Source organism: Pinus tabuliformis, chromosome X (genome assembly GCF_031772625.1).
Source record: "Pinus tabuliformis cultivar Carrire ecotype Pingquan chromosome X, CPIR1, whole genome shotgun sequence".
In the NCBI taxonomy this organism is placed as follows: Eukaryota; Viridiplantae; Streptophyta; class Pinopsida; order Pinales; family Pinaceae; genus Pinus; species Pinus tabuliformis.
This window is the reverse complement of record NC_142308.1, coordinates 1,076,398,432-1,076,419,385: the sequence shown is the minus strand read 5'-3', so window position 1 is coordinate 1,076,419,385 and position 20,954 is coordinate 1,076,398,432.

The window sequence follows — 20,954 nt, the reverse complement described above, 5'->3', positions numbered from 1 at the left end:
ACACTCATTTGTTTTTCTCTTCCCAAGTTTCTAATTTTATGCTCTCCTCTCAGATGCATGAACCTAGGCAAGAACCTAATCCCACTACTTGAGATGGTCTCTAACCAAGTTTCTCAATATATTCCCCAAAATCCTATTAACTACTTCAGTATGCCCATGAATCTAAGGGTGATAGGATGAACTAAAGCTTAATTTTTTTCCAAGTTTCTTCCATAATATCCTCCATAAATTCCTTGAGAATTTTCTATCCCTATCTGAGACAATGCTCTTGGGCACTCCATGCAATATCACAACCTCTCTGGAGAATAAGTTAGCAACATGGGTAGCATCACTGGTTTTAAAAAAAGGGACGAAATGGGCCACTTTTGAAAATATATCCACTACAACAAAGTTGCATCATGACCCTTTTGATTTTTTTGCAAACCCAATCCAAATTCCATGCTTATTGAATCACATTGCTTGTATGGAATTGGTAATGGTGTATATAATCCTATATTTTGGCTCTTTCCTTTAGCATGCTGGAAAATCCTACAATTGTTGACAAACTTCTGCACATCAGTCCTCATCTTTTGCCAATAGTAAAAATTGTTCAACTGGTCAGATGTATTATCATGTCAAAAGTGTCATGCAAGGCCTCCACTACACTTCTCTTTGATCGAGCATTTTGGTACACAAAGCTGATTATTCTTGAACAATAATCCTTCTTGAAAAATGTAATCAAGCCACAAAATCCTATCTTGGATTGCTAGGTTTTTACAAGCTTTATAGGCTTCCTTAATATCTTCATCATCTGCATATAGCTCTTTCATGAAGTCGAAACCCATGATATGGACTTGACTTTCATGTATAATCAAATTCCCCTTGATTAATGCATCAAAAATTCTATTAGCATGGCCACTAATATGCTTAAAAACAAAAGTGAAATTTTGGAGATATTCAGTCCACTTGACATGCTTTTGACTCAATATATGTTGTTGCATAATGTACTCAGTTTGTAAGGCATGATTATCTGTATAAAAAAATATTCTCTAGACATTAAATAATGCCTCTGTTTCTTTAGATCTTGTACCACATCATAAAACTCCTTGTCATAAGAAGTATACTTCCTCCTTGACTTGTCCAACTTCTCACTGAAATAGGCTATGGGATTATCCTCTTGAATTAATACATCGCTAATCACTTGTCCACTAGCATCATAGTTCACTTGGAAAGGCTTGCTGAAATATGGAAATATCAACATAGGTTCTATGATCTTCTTCTTCAACAATTGAAAGCTTTTTTCTGCTTCAATAGTCCACTGAAATGGTTGTTTTTCTTTCTTTATGGTCTCTACAATTGGAGCACTCATCCTGCTGAAATTCCTGATGAACTTCCTATAAAAACTAGCCAAACCATGAAAACTTCTAGCCTTAAAAAAGATTTTAGAAGAGGGACAATCAACAATAACTCTTACCTTCTCAAGATCCATATTCAAACCATCCTTGGATATAACAAATCCAAAATTGACAAGCTCATTCTTCAGGAATAAACATTTTTTCAAATTGATAATCAATTTCTCTTGTTGAAACTTCTCTAACACATATCTCAAATGTCTCAAGTGCTCTTCTTTAGAATGATTGTAAACCAAAATATCATCTAAATATAGAAACACAAATTTCCCTATAAATTCCTTTAGTACCTCATTCATCAATATCATAAAGGTGTTGGGTGCATCGGAAAACTGAAATGGCATGATCAACCATTCATACAACCTATCATTGTTTTTAAAAGTTGTCTTCCACCCATATCCCTCTCTAATCCTAATTTTATGGTACCCACTATTTAGATCAATCTTAGATAAACAAGTAACACCACTCAAAAATTCAAATAAATCATCTATGCAAGGTAAAGGAAATTTGTACTTGATATTGTCTAGATTCTATACACATATGCCAACCTCCATCTTTCTTAGGAATCAACATTGTTGACATTGCACATGGACTAAGGATCTCTCTGATCAGTCCTTTATCTAACATTTCCTACACTTAATTTTTGATTTCTTCCTTCTCCTGAGGGGTCATTTTGTATGTAGCCTTATTTGGTAGACTTCCTCCTAGTATTAGGTCAATATAGTGACTTAAACTCCTCACATGTGTCAACTCATTAGGCAAGTCATCCACTACGATATCACTATACTTATTCAACATATCTTGAATTTAAAAAGGAAAATCATTTACAATAGTGGAAGTAAGAATTACCTTAGTTTTATACACCAAGGCAAAACTCACCATATTGTCTTCCATCTGTTGTAAACATTCTTTCTTGCTCAACAAAAATACCTCAAAACCATTATTCTTTGATGTCCCCTCTTCTTGCAATGGAAACAAGGTATGGTTGATGCCATCCTTATAGAATTTGTATATATTATTCTTCCCATCATGCACAACACCTCTATCAAAATGCCACAGTCTACCCAATAAAATATGGCACGCATCCATGGGCATGATATCTACAACTCCACTTCATTTTTCTCATTCACTAACAATTGATGACCCTTTTGAAGCCATGACACCTTATAAGGTGTTGGATGATTTTTCCTCTTCAATTTCAACTTCTTCGCCACTTTTGTAGACACCAAGTTTTTTGTGTTGCCACTATCAATCACCACCTTGCAAAATTTCCCTTGGACTTTGAAAATAGTCCTGAACAACACCTTCCTCTGAGATGGTTCAATAACTTCCTTCTCTAGTTTCAACAACACTTTTTTAAGCAATAGATACTCTCTTGTCTTTGGTACATTCTTTGCCTCCTGTAACTTTGGTTCCCCTTCTTCTGTTTGGGAAACAACAACACTTCTCATGCCTGCATCTCTGTTTTTTGGACATTCATATGCCATTTGTCCAATCTTTCCACACTTGTAGCAACAAATATCTCTTCCTATATCTCTTCCTCTTCCTATGGAAAAGGATCTTCAGCCTCTGAATTCTCCTTCTTGCCGTTGTTGCAGACTTGAGCTAATAACTCCTTCTTTTTGTAATGTAGATCTCCCTGTACTTGACTATTGTCCTCATTCTCTAGTGATACCTTTTCCTCTACTAGATTGCTTCGTTGCAAGCTTCTCCTTAACCTTTAATGCTATTTTCTATGCCTCCTCTACTATTCTGGGTGATAGCACACTGATTTCATCTAGAATGTCTAATATGATAGCATTAATATATATGGTTTCCTTCTATGTAGACTCCTCTACATATACAACCATGATACTCACCTTATAGAACTCTTCTACATACTCCCTCATAGTCATCAATCTTTGTCTGAATAAAATGAGCTAATAATCCTTTGGTAAGAACTTACCTCTGAGCTTCACTACCATTTTGTCCTAGCTCTTAATCTTCTATTTATTCTTCCTTCTCCTTTCAACCCATACACCATCCCACCTGTTGTAGCGGTTATAACTACCCTCCAAAATTTTGGCCTGCACCAATTTCGGAGCCTCCCTTGGAGAGTTTCACTTGATGATTGCACACACTACGGTTCACTCCATGAGCTCGTGTGAGTCTTTACATTCGCCTTGCTTTTTTATTGCACTCAAGTCTCTACATGTTGATGTCTAAGTCATGCTTGCAACCATTTTTTGGTTATGCTCAAAGTCTTTGCTTCATATGTGTTTGATGTGTTCGCCATGAAAGCATCTGTCACACTCACACACGGAGTCACATTCACTATCGTGCAAGCGTCGTCTCGATCATGAACGATCAATCATGAGTGTCTCGCTTGTCGCTTGCACCATCGGTTAGTCATGTTTAACATATGTATCCGGATGGTTTGGTCATTTCGTCATCAATTCGTGAGTGTGTGTCTATATGATCACCTATGCATATTTCAATTGTTCACACACTTAGTCATTTTTGCTGAAGTTCTGACGACCAGACTCTTCACTGATAGCCAGACCATCACCCTGCTTTCGACTCGATCGACTGTCAACCAGAATAGTGCAGAAGCACCAAGCTAGTTCTTTCAAGCTATGCTTCCCACAAGCATTTTAATCAGCACTCATGCTGGCCACCCAGACAGTCGACCGACTATTCATCTTAGAAATTGCGCAGTGCTCATGAGCAGGCCTCCCACTGCCCATCAGTCAGCTCAGCTCAGAAATTGCGCAAAGATGATCAGCAGGCCGACCTCCCAGCCTTAATGCAGTTTTCCCAACCAACAACTCCCAGCAGCAGACTGCCTGTTCCCTCCAGGAATTACACAGTTTCTATTGCCAGTGACTTAGCAGCTAATTGGCAGTTCACTCTAGGAATTGCGTAAGTCTCGCTACTAGTGACCCCAACAGCCAACTGGTAGTTCCCTCTGGGAATTGCACAGATCTGGCTACTAGTTACCCTAGCAGCCAACTGGCAGTTCCCTTTGGGAATTGCATAGATCTGGCTGCTAGTGACCTTAGTAGCCAACTGGCAGTTCCCTCTAGGAATTGCACAGATCTGGCTGCCAGTCTCCCGGGCAGTTCCCCAGCAAAATTGCATAATCCCTACCTGCTGACCCCTCTTGCAGCCTGGCCCGTTCCTCTAGAAAATTGCGCAAATTTGGTTGTCTAGCCCCTACTAACTGTTCATTCCAGAAAATGCGCAGAGCATGCCTTCCAGCAGCCTGGACTGTTCCTCCCAAAATTTGCGCAATTTTGCCTCTTAGCTGAGCTAGACCTTGTAGTCAGTCACTGTCAACTTAGATCTCCTATCTCCATCTCTCAGTGACTCTTGCATAGCCTTCATCAGCAGTTTCCCAGAGCCATCATCCCGCATCACAACCCTGTTGCCTCTCTCGGTCACTTGCATTCAAATGATCATGTGTCATGGTAGACTAGGAGGTTTTGGATTTGATGTCATCTCGTCATGAGTGATTGCAGGTATAGGTACACCAATGGATGAACGAATGAGATGAACGAAAGGAGCACATGCAGATGGACAGGTTCACCAATGGATGAATGAATGAAGCATGTGAAGCGGACGAATGCGACAAACATGCACCATCGCAAACAAGTGATCCTGCCAAGCCTTCCAGCATGAAAGCAAGGAACAACATGCTAAAGATTCATCAAGTGAACCAAGGACTGTCAAGGACACCACGCACTTCACCATGCGGTGGTGAAGCTATGATACACCATGAAGAAATCCATCACTCAGCAGCACTGTAGCTCGACATGCACTCCAGCAGCAGCATGAATGTACCAACATTGTCATGTCAAGTCATGTCGAGTCAAGTCATGAGTCATGTTGCCCACATCTCCACTATGGTCTTGTTGTCAATCAATGTGATGTAACATGGAAGTCCAAGAGATCCACTTGTTGAACATAGAGTCATGTAAGTCAGAAAGTCATGGAAGTCGAATGGTCATGAGGGTAGTCAAACAGGCACAAGGGTTAGTTTCACCCTTGGCTATAATTACCCCTCTCATTTGTACGTGAAATGACTTTTAACCTAAGCTCCTCCCACATAGCCAAGAGAGTCTGTAATATTTTCTTTGAGGAGTAAGTAGTGGCTCCAACGCCCCGCTGACGGGGTTAGTGATGTATGGTGTAACGATGTGTCTTGGAACTTTTGCTTAATTTAGAAGCCTGCCAACAGGCCATCACGTTTTCTCACATGTATTGTATTTGTTGTAAGCCTTATCTTCAACACTTGTAATGCATGTTTCTTTAACCATGTGTTCTACATGTGAACTGATTCATGTGTTATAATGCATAATCTATTAATGGAAATGTGTTGTATATGTTGTTAACGTTGTCCCGTTCGTGTCGACTGCTCTGCTGAACATCAGACAGATCTTTCACATGAACCTTACTGTAACAACCATTCACTACAAGAAAAAATGTCATTGGTGAGGGTCATGCCTATGACGGACCTTTAAGGTCCATCACCAATGTCGCATATGGTGACGGTCTTTAAAAAGGCGTTGTTATAAGTGTATATAGTGATGGTCCTTTAAGGTTTGTCACCAAAGCCATTTTCAATGACACTTTTGGTGAGGGTCGTTAAAGACCCGTCACTAATTCTCTCTTTGGTGACACTTTTGGTGAGGGTCATTAAAGGCCCATCACTAATTCTCTCTTTGGTGACACTTCTAGTGATGATCTTTTATTGACCGTCACCAATGATATTTTTGGTTACTTTTGGTGACAGTCAATAAATGTTTGTCATCATTGATCATTCCAATGAGTTTTTGATGACGCTTCATGCCTGTGACGGACCTTTAAGGTCCGTCACCAATGTCGCATATGGTGACGATCTTTAAAAAATCGTTGTTGTAAGTGTATATAGTGATGGTCCTTTAAGGTTTGTCACCAAAGCCATTTTTAATGACAGTTTTGGTGAGGGTCATCAAAGGCCCATCACTAATTCTCTCTTTGGTGACACTTCTAGTGACAATCTTTTATTGACCCTCACAAATGCTATTTTTGGTTACTTTTGGTGACGGTCAAAAAATGTTTGTCGTCATTGATCATTCCAGTGAGTTTTTGATGAGGCTATGTACCTGTTACTATATTTTTTGTCAAAAGATAACGATTTAAGACCATTGTTGTGGAGTCGTTTTCATTATGTGTCCAAGGTCATAGTGGTTATAATAGTCAGTTAATTTGTTAAGAAGTAATTAGTGTGTATCATTTCCCTCAAGTCATAAGAATATAGTTTTCTTATGAGTCAACACATGATTCATCTCTATTAGGTTTATTATCTAGCAAATTTCCTTTAAATAAAGTTCCACTAGTGTGTGTAGGAACTATATTATTTAATACGTAATCAAGCTCTATTAATTCTATTAATGAGAGAGACCTAGCACTCCTCAACACTCATGGCACGCCTTAACATGCTTTGGAACAATACACTAACATTCCTTGGCACCTCGCATGTCTTGGAACATCTTTGTACCTAGAACATCTTGCCATGAGTAGGACACCCAAGCACATGTTGGCACGCCCTAGCATAACATAGCACTCCCCTATCATGTGTTGGCATGCCCTGTAGTCCCTAGTATGCCCTAGAACACCTTGGCATAATATTGCATTGACAAACATTAGCACTTGGCATGTACTGGAACATATTATTAGTGTGCCTAGCATGCCCCTTTTGAAAACGATAAAGTCTCGACTTATTAACCCTCTTATGTGTTCATTTCCTTGCATTTTAGCTTGGTTATTCCTTTTGTTGCCTTCAAAATCCTTGACGCATATTGGCATACTCTGGCACCATGCACATCCTAGCATGTCTTAGCACCTGGCATGCCTTGGCACTATTTGGCACATTTTAACACACCCCGGAACTACCTAGAGCACTCTAGAACTTCTTGACATTCCCTGATATTCCCTGGCATGCCTTACACATGCTTAGCATACCTTGTCACTCCCTCCTTGGCATGACAACTAGCACTCATTGACACTCCCCGACACACCCTCATATTCGTTCACTTCAATGCATTTTGACCTAGTGCTCCCTTGTGTTGTCCTAGTACTCCCTAGCACTCCTCAGCATGCATTGGCACTCTCTAGAACACCTTAGCACTCTTAGATATGCTCTGCCACTTCATAGCATGCATCACACTCCCTGACGCACATTGGCACTTCGCACGTGTTGGCACTTGACAAGCCTTAGCATGTTTGGCATGCGTTGAGATGACTTGGTATGCTTTGGCATGGTTTAATATTAATGTTATTTGAGATCAATTATTGGAAACTAGATGAGAAGAAACAAAGGAATATTTGGCACTTAGAATGCATTGAAACTTGGCACTTGGCACTTGGCACCTATTGGCACCTAATGTTGGTGTGCCTAGCATGCCCCTTGTGGAAAAGGTAAATTTATGACTTATTAACCCTATTATGTGGTCATTTCCTTGTAGTTTAACTTGTTCCTTTTGTTGCCTTGATAGTCCCTGGCATGCATTGTCACACCCTTGTACATCTTGGCATGCCTTAGCACTTGGCACATCTTAGCTTGTTTGACATGTCTTCGTACTATCTGGCACATCTTAGCATGCCCTAGCATTCCCTAACACACCTTAGAAGTCATGACCTCACAACTAGAATTACATTTTTCCATGACTTTGGAACCTTACATTCACTAGAACACCTTGGCACTCCCTAGTTGTCATGCCTTATGTTATCCTCCAAATTGTGCGCAGCGAAATGGAAAAAGAGGGGCAAAAAGGTGATTTTGGCCTCTTTTTTGCAAATTTCTCAAAAACTGAGCCCTAGAATAGGAAAGTGGGAAAATGGGTTTTGAGAGGGGGTCATAATATTTCCAAAAATGCTGATTTTCCATCATTTGGAGCCCTGAGGAAGAAGCGCAGCATGAGCTCGCTGCACTCCTAGACAAAAAATTGCCAAAAAAATTGCAAGTCTGCACCAGTTTGCACCAAAACACAAAATTTTCTCCAAATCCTCCCAAAATTTGTCCAGAGATGTCTGATGAGGTATGTTATGCAATCATGGATGCATCAACAAGAAAATATAACTTACCCTTCTCCTCTTGGCTGATTAGGGTTTCCTTGAGTTTTTCCTTCGACTGCTTGATTTTGACCTTGGCAACCTGATTCCTTGTGTAATAATGGATGTCCATTTCCTTTTGCAACTTCTTATCCATGTTGGCCTTGTCAAGGAACTTATCAAGGTGGAAATTGTCTTTTTTCAAGCCAAAACTCCCTGTCCTCATTTATTTCCATGGCAATCCTCTCTTCAAAGGTCAATTCTTCCATTGGTGGCTTTTGTTCTCTTTCCCTCTGAAGTGCCTTCCTAAGACCCATTGTCCTTGGTCTCTTCCTTGCCACATGTCCTTCATGTTGCTCAGTGTCCTCATGGTCCACCACTTCCTTGCCTTTCATCTCTTGTTTCTTGGCTTTGAATTGCTCTTTCTCCATGACTAGCTATTTTGCCTTAAGTTGACTGTTTTCTTGCTCAAGGAATGAAATGATGAATTTGGCCCTTTCCAAATTGTCCTTGAGCTCCATGATCTAAGAATCCTTCTCTTTGATGACTTGTTGCAGGGTTTGATGCTCATCATGTGCCTCCAAGTCAACTAGGTCAAAGTCATGCTCAATGGGCTCCTCATCATGCAAAGAAGCCTCATGATGTGATGGTGATCCTTGTTCTACTGATGTAGTAGGCTTGGCCCCTTCCTCAATTTGAGGAGAAAACACAAGGCTTCTGTCTCTCTGATATTTCTTGGTCACCTCAGGCCTAGGTGCCTTGGAAACCTCATCATGTTTGCTTGATGACCCCACCTCCATGGGTTGTACTAACATGGTTTGGTGTTGGCTTGGTGAAGTGGTTATATGCATTTTCAAGGCTGCCTCAATGAAGGTGTCCCATGTCATGTTCTTATCTTTCAACTAATGGAGTAATATAACCTTTATCAGGATATGGTGAAAGAGGCTGGGATAATGCACTTTGCCTTTCAATTTCATCCTTTCAGACATTTTGGTTAGGCTCTTATACAAGTAGCTGGACAAGTTTAGAGACTTGGCAGCTCTAAAGTGCATGAGCAATCTTATGTGGTATTGATATAGCCTAGAAATTCTGCCCTCACATGTGAAGAACTTCATGACAGCCTTCATCAATGGTGCGCATCTCTCCAAAAAGTATCTGAATGGGAAAACATGTGAGTAAGCTCCTTTGTATTGTGATTTCAATTAGGGTTTGTACTCTTCTAGGTCTAGGTTCATGCCTTTGAACCAGTTTTCACCATGGTTTGGTATGCCTGTAGCTTGAGAGATGGCATCCACTGAAAACATGAAATCAGTCCATGCAATGGTGACATTGTCTTCCTTCAAGGTGAGGGAAAATATACCTATGAGATGCTCATGGTAACCTACTTCTCGCACTCTTTGACAAAACCCTAAACAATTGACATCTTCAAAGCATTTCATGACAAATGGGGAGGAGGTGATTTCATTTCAATTATAGGGCTCAAACCTTAGTATATTTCCCCCCTTTTTGTACTTCCTCTTCTCTGATGGTGATGAGTCAGGCTCCATACTTCAAACCCTAGGTGAAAGGCAAGCAAAAACAGTGAAATTCATTGTTGTGAGGGAATGAGGTGGTATGATGGACTTAGGAGTTGCCTAAATTTGTAAGGAAATTCAGGAGGGTAGGGGATGATGTCAGTTAGTAGGGGAAAAATGAATTTTGGGAAATGAGTGAGGGGAGGGGGTAGAAAAGGCCAAAACATAGGCCTATCCTAGAAAGAGATAGGGTAGATTAGGGTTTAGAGGAAAATGATAGAAAATGAGGAGATAAGGCTTTCTGATGGATGGAAATGGCGTATTAGCTGCAAACAGAGGCGTAGGGATAAGGAATATAGGTTTTAGGGCAACAACTCATCATTTGAGGATCAAAACCATGAAAATCATGTAAACCCTAGAAGAAGAAGTATTTGATCATTTTCTTGACATATGAGGCAAAGGAGGGCATGAAAATGATTAAACTTACTTGTTATAGAGCCTAAGGATGAAATGAATGAAGAGGCACTTTGAAAAATGAATTTTGGTCGTCAAACAACAATTTTGGACAACTCTGCCCCGTGCTCAGTGAAGGCTTCCTGTGCGTAGCGTGCTATCCAGGTGCGCAGCGAGAGTCAATTTTTGTCGGTGAGGGCTATGGAATCACAATTTTTTGCAAAGGAGAGGGAGGAGCTCGATGCTAGGATGGTAGACAAGTGCAAATGAGTGTGAATGAGCTCCTCCATGTGATTTTATAATTTGATTTTGGTGTCTAAGTGATTAATGAGGTAGGATGGCCCACCTCACCAATTCACTTTCTTTTTTAGTTTTGTAGCCTTAGGACCTCTTCTTGTAACTTTAGAACCTTAGGAACATCATTACATCTAAAAACAAAAATTACATTTGAATTCAAGTTTTATTAAACAAATTTACCTATTGCTACTCGTCATTTGCCGGATTTATACACGAAATGACTGATTTTGTGACCTTAACCCTTAATGACCTAATGGTGACACTGAACTAAATGGATACCATGATGATGTGACTGAAGTGATATTAATGATGTTGTCATTATGGTAGACTCAACTAAGTGATGAAAGTGACCGACATATGAAATTCTTGAGAGTGTAAATAGCCTTAGACACACTAGCCAGTGACCAAATTTTTATTTGAAGACTCACTGAAATGACAAAAATTTGACTTGAAACCCTAACAACACAGGTGACAGACTGAACTAACTGACACTAACACCCTCATAGATAACCTTACTTTTTTGCGACTTGGGAAACCAACCAATTCATTAGCAAAACAATATTGTGCCCAACCTAAAGTCTCCCTTTCTTTGAAATTTCTTTGTCCACGCCTTATCACAACCATAAGCTTGCCTCCTGCAAGGCCTATTCTGAAATTCTTCTAAAACACTTCATCCTTGGGATACCTGGAATTCGCTAACACTCCTTAGCACACACTCTTATTTGTTCATTTCCAGGCATTTTGACCTAGTTCTCCCTTGTGTTCCCTTGACTCTCCCTAACACTCCTCACCATCCATTGAAACTGTTTGCCATGTGTTAGCACACCTTTTCATTCCTTGGCATTCCCTGGCACTCCTTAGCTATCATGCCCTCACAACTACCCTTACTTTTTTTAGACTTGGCCGGAACCCAACCAAGTCCTGCCTCGACTACAACAACTTAACCAAGTTATAGTTACTACAACTAGACTATGCCTTGTTCACCTAAGAACTGCCTATAACACATCTTAGGCTACTCATGTCTAATATCAACTCATCCCACTTAACAAGTTACCAATTCAAGGCTCACATCCAACCATGGCCATAAAACAACAAAGAAACACAATTTACATCTTGACATGCCATAGCACATGGCACGTCTAACAATCCCTTAGCCCTATGTGGCATGTGTTAGCATCCCCTACATTTCTTGGCATGCTTGCACTCCCTAATACACCCTAGCACTCTCTGACATGCCCTGGCACTCTAGCATGCCTTAGCACTGCCTAACATATAACCTTGTCACTCCCTCCTTAGAAAACTTGGAACTCGTTGACGCTCCCTATCACACACTCTTATCTCTTCATTTCCATGCATTTTGAACTAGTTCTCCCTTATGTTTTTGTGGCACTCCCTAACATTCGCTGGCACACATTGAAACATCCTGGCACATGGCACATATTGGTATGTTTCCTTGGCACTCTAGCATTCCTTGGCACTACCTAACATATCTTGTCACTCCCTCCTTACCACACCTATAACTCACTAACACTCCCTATCACACACTCTTATTCATTCATTTCCATGTATTTGAAACTAGCGATCCCTTTTGTTACCTTGCCACTCCATAACACTCCCTGGAATGCATTGGCACACCCTAGCACCTGACACATCTTGGGATGTTGCACTAACCTCTAACATGCCTTAACACTGCCTACCATACCTTGTTACTCCCTCAGCACACCTGTATCTCACTGACACTTCCTGTCACAAACTCTTATTTGTTCATTTGCATGCACTAATTTTACCTAGTTCTCCCTTGTGTTTCCCTGGCACTCCCTAACACGTCCTAACACATGTTGACACACCCTAGCACATGGCACATCTTGGTTGCATGTTTCCCTAGCAATCTAGCATGAATTAGCAACCTAGCATACCATGTCACTCTCTCCTTAGCACACTTGGAACTCGCTGACACTCCCTGTCACACACTCTTATTCATTCATTTCCATGCATTTTGACCTAGTGCTCCCTTATGTTTCTCTAGCACTCCCTAACACTCCTTAGCATGCATTGGCACACCTTGGTGCTTGGCACATCTTGGTATGCTTCCCTAGCACTCTAGCATGCCTTGGAAACAATGCATAGCATACCTTGTCACTCCCTCCTTAGCACACCTGGAACTCGCTGATTGTAATGTTTCGAACTAGGAAAAGTAGTGCTATGAAAAGCGGACAATAAAAATAACACCATAAAATTAAATCAAACCATCATACCACAAAATTGTCTTGCATGTGTTAGCACGCCTTTTCATTCCTTAGCACGCCCTGGCACTCCTTAGCTATCATGCCCTCACAACTACCCTTACATTTTTTGCAACATGGGAACCCAACAAAATCCTACCTCAACTATAACAACAACTTAACTATAACAACAGCTTGACCAAGTTACAATTACTACAACTAGACTATGCCTTGTTCACCTAAGAACTTCCTATAACTCATCTTAGGCTACTCATGTATAATTTCAACTTATCCAACTTAACAAGTTACGAAGACAAGGCTCACATCCAACTGTGGTCATAAAATTAAACAACTAAGCAACAAATTTTACATCTTGACATGCCATAACATCTGGCACACCTAATAATCCCTTGGCACTATGTAGCACGTGTTAGCATCCCCTACATTTCTTGGCATGATTTGGCACTCCCTAGCACTCCCTGACACTTAGCACACCTCGTACTCGCTAGCTAACACTCTTTGTCACACTCTTATTCATTCATTTCCATGCATTTGAAACTATTTCTCCCTTGTGTTTCCCTGGAACTTGGCCCTAACACTCCCTAGCATGTGTTGGCGCCACACCCTGGCACTTGGAACTTCTTGGCATGCCTTAGCACTTGGAATGTCTTGGCATGCCTAAAATGCCTTGGAACTGTCTAGCATGTGTTAGTACTTCCTGGCATTCCCTGGAACACCTTGGCACTCCCTAGTTGTCATGCCCTCATAGATAGCCTTACTTTTTTTGCGACTTGGGAACCCAACCAAGTCATTGACAAAACAATGTTGTGCCCAACCCAAATTATCCCTTTGCCTGAAACTACTTTGTACACGCCTTATCACAACCATAGGCTTGCCTCTTGCAAGTCCTATTCTAAACTTATCCTGACACACTTTGTCCTTGGGGCACCTGGAATTCGCTAACATTCCTTGGCACACTGCATTCTTATTTGTTCATTTCCAAGCATTTTGACCTAGTTCTCCCTTGTGATGCCTTGGCACTGGCTAGTATACCTTTTCACTGCCTCCTTAGAACACCTGGAACTTGCTGAAAATTCATTTCCATGCATTTGAAATGAGTGCTCCCTTGTGTTTCCCTGGCACTTGGCCCTCACACTCCCTAGAATGCATGGATAAAATATTTACAAAATTTGCCCATATCCTACTATCTAGGGTTTGGTTTTTGACTAACTAAAAATGTGATAAATGAAGATCTAATCATGGTATATGATAGAAAAATCCTCAAACTTCATTATCCAAATAGATTTTAGGTCAACCATGCCAAGTTGGAGGTCCACCAAGTCGAATTTCAAAAAGTTCTAGAACCCCGTCAGCAATTATGGCTTAGCGAAATTGTGAAAAATGGGTCTCAAAGTTCCACCTGTAACTCCAAGATAGTAACTTATATGTAAAAAATTAGAGAGAACTTTTTTTTTGGGTATGTTATGAACAAAAACCTCCTCCCATTTTCAAAAATACTTTCCCATTTGTTCAGAATCCAAGCTTGAAGTTGGTCACACAGAAACACAACAAATCCTGGCAGAAGCGCAACAAATAGTTGACTTGAAATTTTGATGACTTGAATGAGGTTTTGAGTGTTGCTGAAGACCTATGAAGAAACTTGGAGATGTCCACTACACCCTGGAGCCTTTAAACCATGCAAAAACATCATTTTAGCCTCTTCAAACTTGATTCCAAAACTGATTGTCCAGAAGTGTAGCAAGGAAGACAAACTCATATCTCTTTAACAATAACACCTGTGCAAAACCTGAAGGAGGTTATTGTGCTTGGTTCCATGGTTAACCAAAACCTCCTTTGGTTTTCCAAAATTCATCTCCATTTGGTCATAAATATCTTTTGAAAATGATGATAAAAACAGAGTCAAAAGCGCAACAACTCTCCTATAGCAATTGTATTTTGGGCATATCTCCCAAATGGTAAATCCAAATGGTCTGAAATGTTTACAGAAAGTTAATATCATCATAATTCATCTCCAAAAAAAAATTCAGCCCAATTAGAATCACAAATCTCGAGGAAATCCCAAAATGGTTGTAGATGATGATGACTCATTTCTCGAAAACCGTGCATCCTTTTGCGCTGAAATTGAGAGGGTGTTTTCATTTCATCCCTAGTCATCTCCTATAACAATTTCGTGGCAAACGAGTGTGAGGTTTAAGAGATATGATGCGAACATGGTGACTAGGTAAAAGCGCAGCGCAAAAGAGCAGCAACTTAGGGGAAGGGAATGAGAGGGAAGGGAGGTAGGAAAAATTATGGGAAAAATATGGGGGATAGGTATGGGTGTTAGGAAAATACTAGATGTGGAATTTCTCAAAAATAGTGAGTAAAAGGGGGGGAAAGGTCAAAACACAAAGCTAGGGTAAAAGCGCAATAGATTTCTACGGTTTTTGGTAAAATAAGGAAATGAAAGGATTTTGATGAGGGGAATGATGGAGAATGGTCAGTGAAGGATGATGAAGGAGGTATAAGCTTAAAACTAAGGCCTTTGACTCCTGAATGAAGCTATGAACCATGGAAAAGGGAAAGCGCAACAAAAACCCTAGTAGCAGAATTTTGACTCAATCTCTGAGGAAAGAAGGTGCAAGTATGATTGATAGGGTTTGACTGACCATGATTAATCAAAAGACTCATGAAATATGGAGATGACCTACCATGATGAAATGATATCTTCATTTTTGGAGTGGGAGTAGAAATGACACCTATACAGTGACTCATACTCTTTGCTTTATAACTTGGCAAATTTTTCTAGTATAGACCAAAATTTGGCTTTTGACCTTGATTGACTTGAAAGATTAACAAATCCTGATTACTATGGAACATAGGACCCTAACAAAGACCATATCAGATGTTGATCAATATCACCAAGTTTTATGCACAATCGTCATGCTTCTATACATCAAGTACCCATATGGAAGAGTCCTTATTTCATCTAGTATTTAACCAAGACATACCATGCACATGATTTCAAATATATTTCTGCATCTAACTCTTCCTACCATATCTCTGAATACATGAATTCTACTTTCTAAAGAAGAGCTCTTATCTAAAGATGTGCATACCTCTTTCCTTCATTTTGTCATCTAGTCAACTTCTTTCATGAACTGCCTCTTTCTTTGAAGAAAATGTCTATGATGAGGCTCCTTTCTCAAGATGATAAAATACTTCAATTATGCCTTCATGCTGCAACTAAACTAGTAAACTTATTTGATGCTTGCTTCCATAATATTCCAGACTGCATCCACAAACTTCTAGTGGAATATACTCTTTCCAAGATTCTTCCATATATTGAAGAACCTTCTCATCAAGGATCCTTGTGATCCTTTCCTGCTAGAAGACTATTTCTATAACATGCCATGCCTGCAAGAGGACATCTTTGAGGTAAAAAATCTTTGTCAATGTATCATCAGTGAGAAATTCAGCTTGTTGCAAACAAGGCAACGTCCTTGTCACTGCTACAGTGATATGAAACATAAATAAGGATCCTTTAAAAGGGAAAAATGGTGGTTGTTACCATCTCCCATGGATATGCACGAATTTGCTTGTCAAGGAACTTGGATCATTGCTTTATAACTTGGCATCAATGGGATTGTTTACTCCTGGCTCCTTAAGCTTCAAAAAGAAGAAACATGCCCGGTTAGGACTTAGAAGTCAAGACCTCAAAATGTTGACCATTCATCACATGTTCTGGGCATATCTCTTTTCTAGTTGCTGGTGTAAAAGGCAGTAGCATGGCAACACCATACCAGCATGTCTTCAGTGAATAGGTTTGCAGTATTTTCCAGACTAGCCACAACCCAAGTATGAATTAATTTGCAGCAAGCCTTTAGGCTGAAATAGAGGTTGTTAAAGTAGCTAAAAAACCTCTTTCCAAATCTGTAATTTTATTACCATTCTGAAAAATCCTTTACTCAAAAGCAAGGGAACGAGTCCTTGCAACTTTCCTTGTCATAATACTAACAACCTTCAATCACATTGGAATGACTTGGAGGTCAATGATCCATGTGTGGGGTGCCTTCTAAGACTAATATGGTCTCTTTTCCATTATCAAAACTTTCATTAATTATTTTAAACACCATATTAGCTACTTATGGATCCACAATTAATTTTCTTTTATTTACCTTAGTGTGGGTTGTAACATACATATACAATATAACTACTGCTTCTAAAAAGAATTTTCTTGATTTTGGTTTTGGAAATAATTTATGTTAATTTAGTTGTAGGATGAATCCCATGATTCAAATTCTGATAAACATGCAACACTGGCTGCCTTAGAATACATAAAGTTAAGCCATTGTACTAGTCTATAATCAGCTATAAGAGAAGATAAGATAATAGTTATTGAGAGATTATCCAAAATGTGAAACATGCCTATTGTAGATAATTCTATAAGAAGGTTTGTTTACTAGCTTCAGTAAGATTTTTTCTTCCTACATCTTGTATTGGCATAGAGAATATTTATTTCATTTTCCATGTAAAAGCTACAAGGTATAATGAACAATTCTGGAGGTCAAGCTACTGTTTGGCTATTGTTTGTATATCCAACATACAAACAATAGCCAAACAGTAGCTTGACCTCCAGAATTGTTCATTGTTCATATATCATCGCATTCCTATGTCGCTCGAGGGCTTCCTCCAACAATATTTTGAAAGGATCTCTTGCTCCCTCATCTTTCTTTTCTTCTGCCATGGGAGCTTGTCGGGGTTTGTGAGGTTGGTCTTGCAAAGGTTCAACCAGTTCAAGCCCTAACTCCTTATACCTTGACTTCATTGGGGACATGCAAAGAGAAAAAATAGAGAAAGAGAAAACTGCTCTGATACCACTAATCTAGACTTATGCAGGAATGCGACAAAATATAGATAAAAACATAAACACAAAGATGCAGTAGAAATAAAGCTTCACTTCATTAATATCAAAGAATTGAAATATGCTTACAGATAGAATAGAAATAAAATAGCTCGGGCGATGGTATCTTATATTTGAGAAGAGATGTGGTGGATACATGCCTCTGAACTGTGTTACAATGAGGCTCAAGGGCCTTTTTATTATTAAACAACAAGAGAAAGCCCTAAACAACCAAAACCCTAACCCCAGGAGATGGAACACCAAGAGTTTGTGGGCCCCGTTGGGGTTAGTTGGGCAGCCAACTTCCTAGGGTCATTATAATTTGGTCATATTATCTTCGTTTGGTGCGTACGATACCTCGTTAGAAATATCTCTCTGAGTACTAAAGGATTTACGGCCTATGAAGACGAGCTTGCTGTAGACCTAAAAAAAACTCTGTTTAGGGGGTCAAAATTGCTCAGGAAGTTCAAGACCCAAAAAACTGCTAAAAATAGTAAATGCTACTAGAAACAATGAAACTAGTGAAACTGGTTGGAGGTCTAGGTGGAATAGGCAGGTGACCACCAACATCCACCTGGATCAGGCCACCATCAGCAAGTAGGTCAAGTGTTGTCATGTTCAGATAGATTGGTTGTTAAAGGACTAACACCGAGCCCGAGTTGTATTCCTTATATCAATGTGATTGTAAAGGGTCACGATCCCTGGTATGGGATCTCTAGCCTGTTGTATTATATTTTGTAATATAATGAAGAATGGTTTGAAAAAGTTAAAAATTTTCATGTGCATTAGTTGATTCCTTAATGTGTGTATATTTCATCGTGCATTAAAGTAGATGCGTTCTGGTACTCGAGCGTGTTTGCATCAAAGATTCTAAGACCAAACCCAAATTATCATTTGTCGTGGAAATTCAACACATGCCTTGTTCACCTAAGAACTACATGTAACTCATCTAAGGCTACTCATGTCCAATATCAACTCATCCCACTTAACAAGTTACCAAGACAAGGCTCACATCCAACCGTGGCAGTGAAACAACTAAGCAACACAATTTACATCTTGACATGCCATATCACTTGACACGTCGTAGAATGTCTTGGCACCATGTGGCACATGTTAGAATCCCCTACATTCCTTGGCATGATTTTGCACTCCCTAGCACACACTACCACTCCTTGATATGCCCTGGCACTCTATCATGCCTTAGCACTGCGTAGCATATAACCTTGTCACTCCCTCCTTAGCACACGTGAAACTCACTGACACTCCCTATCACACACTCTTTTTCACTAATTTCCATGCATTTTGAACTAGTTCTCCGTTGTGTTTCCATGACACTCCCTAACACTCCTTGGTACACATTGAAACACCCTAGCACTTGGCACATCTTGGCATGCCGCCTTGACACTCTAGCATTCCTTGTCACTCCCTCATTAGCACACCTTGAACTCGATGACACTCCCTGTTACACACTCTTATTCATTCATTTCCATGCATTTGAAACTAGTGATCCCTCGTGTTTCCCTGACACTCCCTAGCATGCTTTGTCACACCTTGGCACCTGGCACATCTTGGCATGTTGCCCTGGCCTCTAGCAAGCCTTAGCACCGCCTAGCATACCTTGTCACTCCCTCCTTAGCACACTTGGAACTCAGTGACACTTCTTGTCACAAACTGTTATTCATTCATTTCCATGCATTAATTTGACCTAGTTCTCCCTTTTGTTTCCCTGACACTCCCTAACACTTCCTAGCACGCGTTGGAACACCCTGGCACCTAACTATTGGATGTATGTCTTACACTAACATGGAAACTCAATTTTGTGCCTTACCCCTTCGATTAGACTCCAATAATAACCAAAGGATCATGTCTTATGAGTCTTCAATGCCTAAAAAAGTGCTCGACACAATACTCAAGAATTTGTTTTTATTCACTAAAGAATGAGGCTAGTTGTGTTTGTGTCTCTTCCTTTAACAAATATGTCCACTAACCATGTGACACGACCTATTATCACCACATTAAGAATAGTTTGACTAGGTGGCGAAAGGGCCAAGGGGCTCCTTACTCATGTTGCAAGGGGCAACACCCTATAATTCTAGTAGTTGCTAAAAAGACACCCCTTTTATCTAAATCCTTTGCACTTGCATTATAATCTACAAGTGTAGTTTCATACAAATTAGTGTGCCATCATACCACGAGAAAGTTTACGAAGGCTCTTTATCATAAAATAAGGTTTCGTTGCATTTCTTTCACAAAAAGAAAAACACTACAACATGAACAACAATCCAAGAAGAATGAAACTTTGTGGCCTCAGGAAGATGTTTTCCTAACAAGATTGCATTCCATCTAATATTAGCAAGGGTCACTAGCAACCCAAAGACTTTGCCAAAGCCCATGTAGATTTGGCCAAGGGACAAAACTAGAACACATGTTTTAGGGTTTTAATTCATCTACAATGGGAGCACCATGAGTTCTAAACTCTCAAGTATATTAATATTCTATTTACAAGTATGTCCCCCATCATTAGTGATTATACAAAAAAGACTCTCTATGGCCTTACCATCGATTTTCATAGGGTTCACCACAAGGAGACCTAGGTTTTTCTTTTGACAAAATAATTTTTTCAAATAACGATCAAGGATAAGGTTAAAATAAAGCCACATGCAATACATATTAGGCTCATGTTTCATGAACATTAAAGAACAACCCCATTTTCAATCTCACTACCAATATTTAGGTGATTGAATTATTAACATAAAAATGAGACCAATTGAATCAATTTATAAACTTGTTCCAAAATAATATTATTAGGGTTAGCTAACATGTATGTAAGCTTGAACCACCACTATCAAAACTAAACCCTTAGATGCTAGTTTAAGTACATAATAACATTTATTTAAAATGAACAGTGGCCAATAATTAGTTTCTAGAATTAAAAAAAAATAAAAATAATATTGATTTAAATTAAGTTGAAGTCATAGTAACAATTGATTTCTCCAAAATTCTAGTAGAAATCATAGTATGATCAAAGTTCCAATAAAATTTAGAAGTAAATCGAAAGTATCTCATGCTTCGACGAGGATGCACTTTTTCAATTTTTTATGGG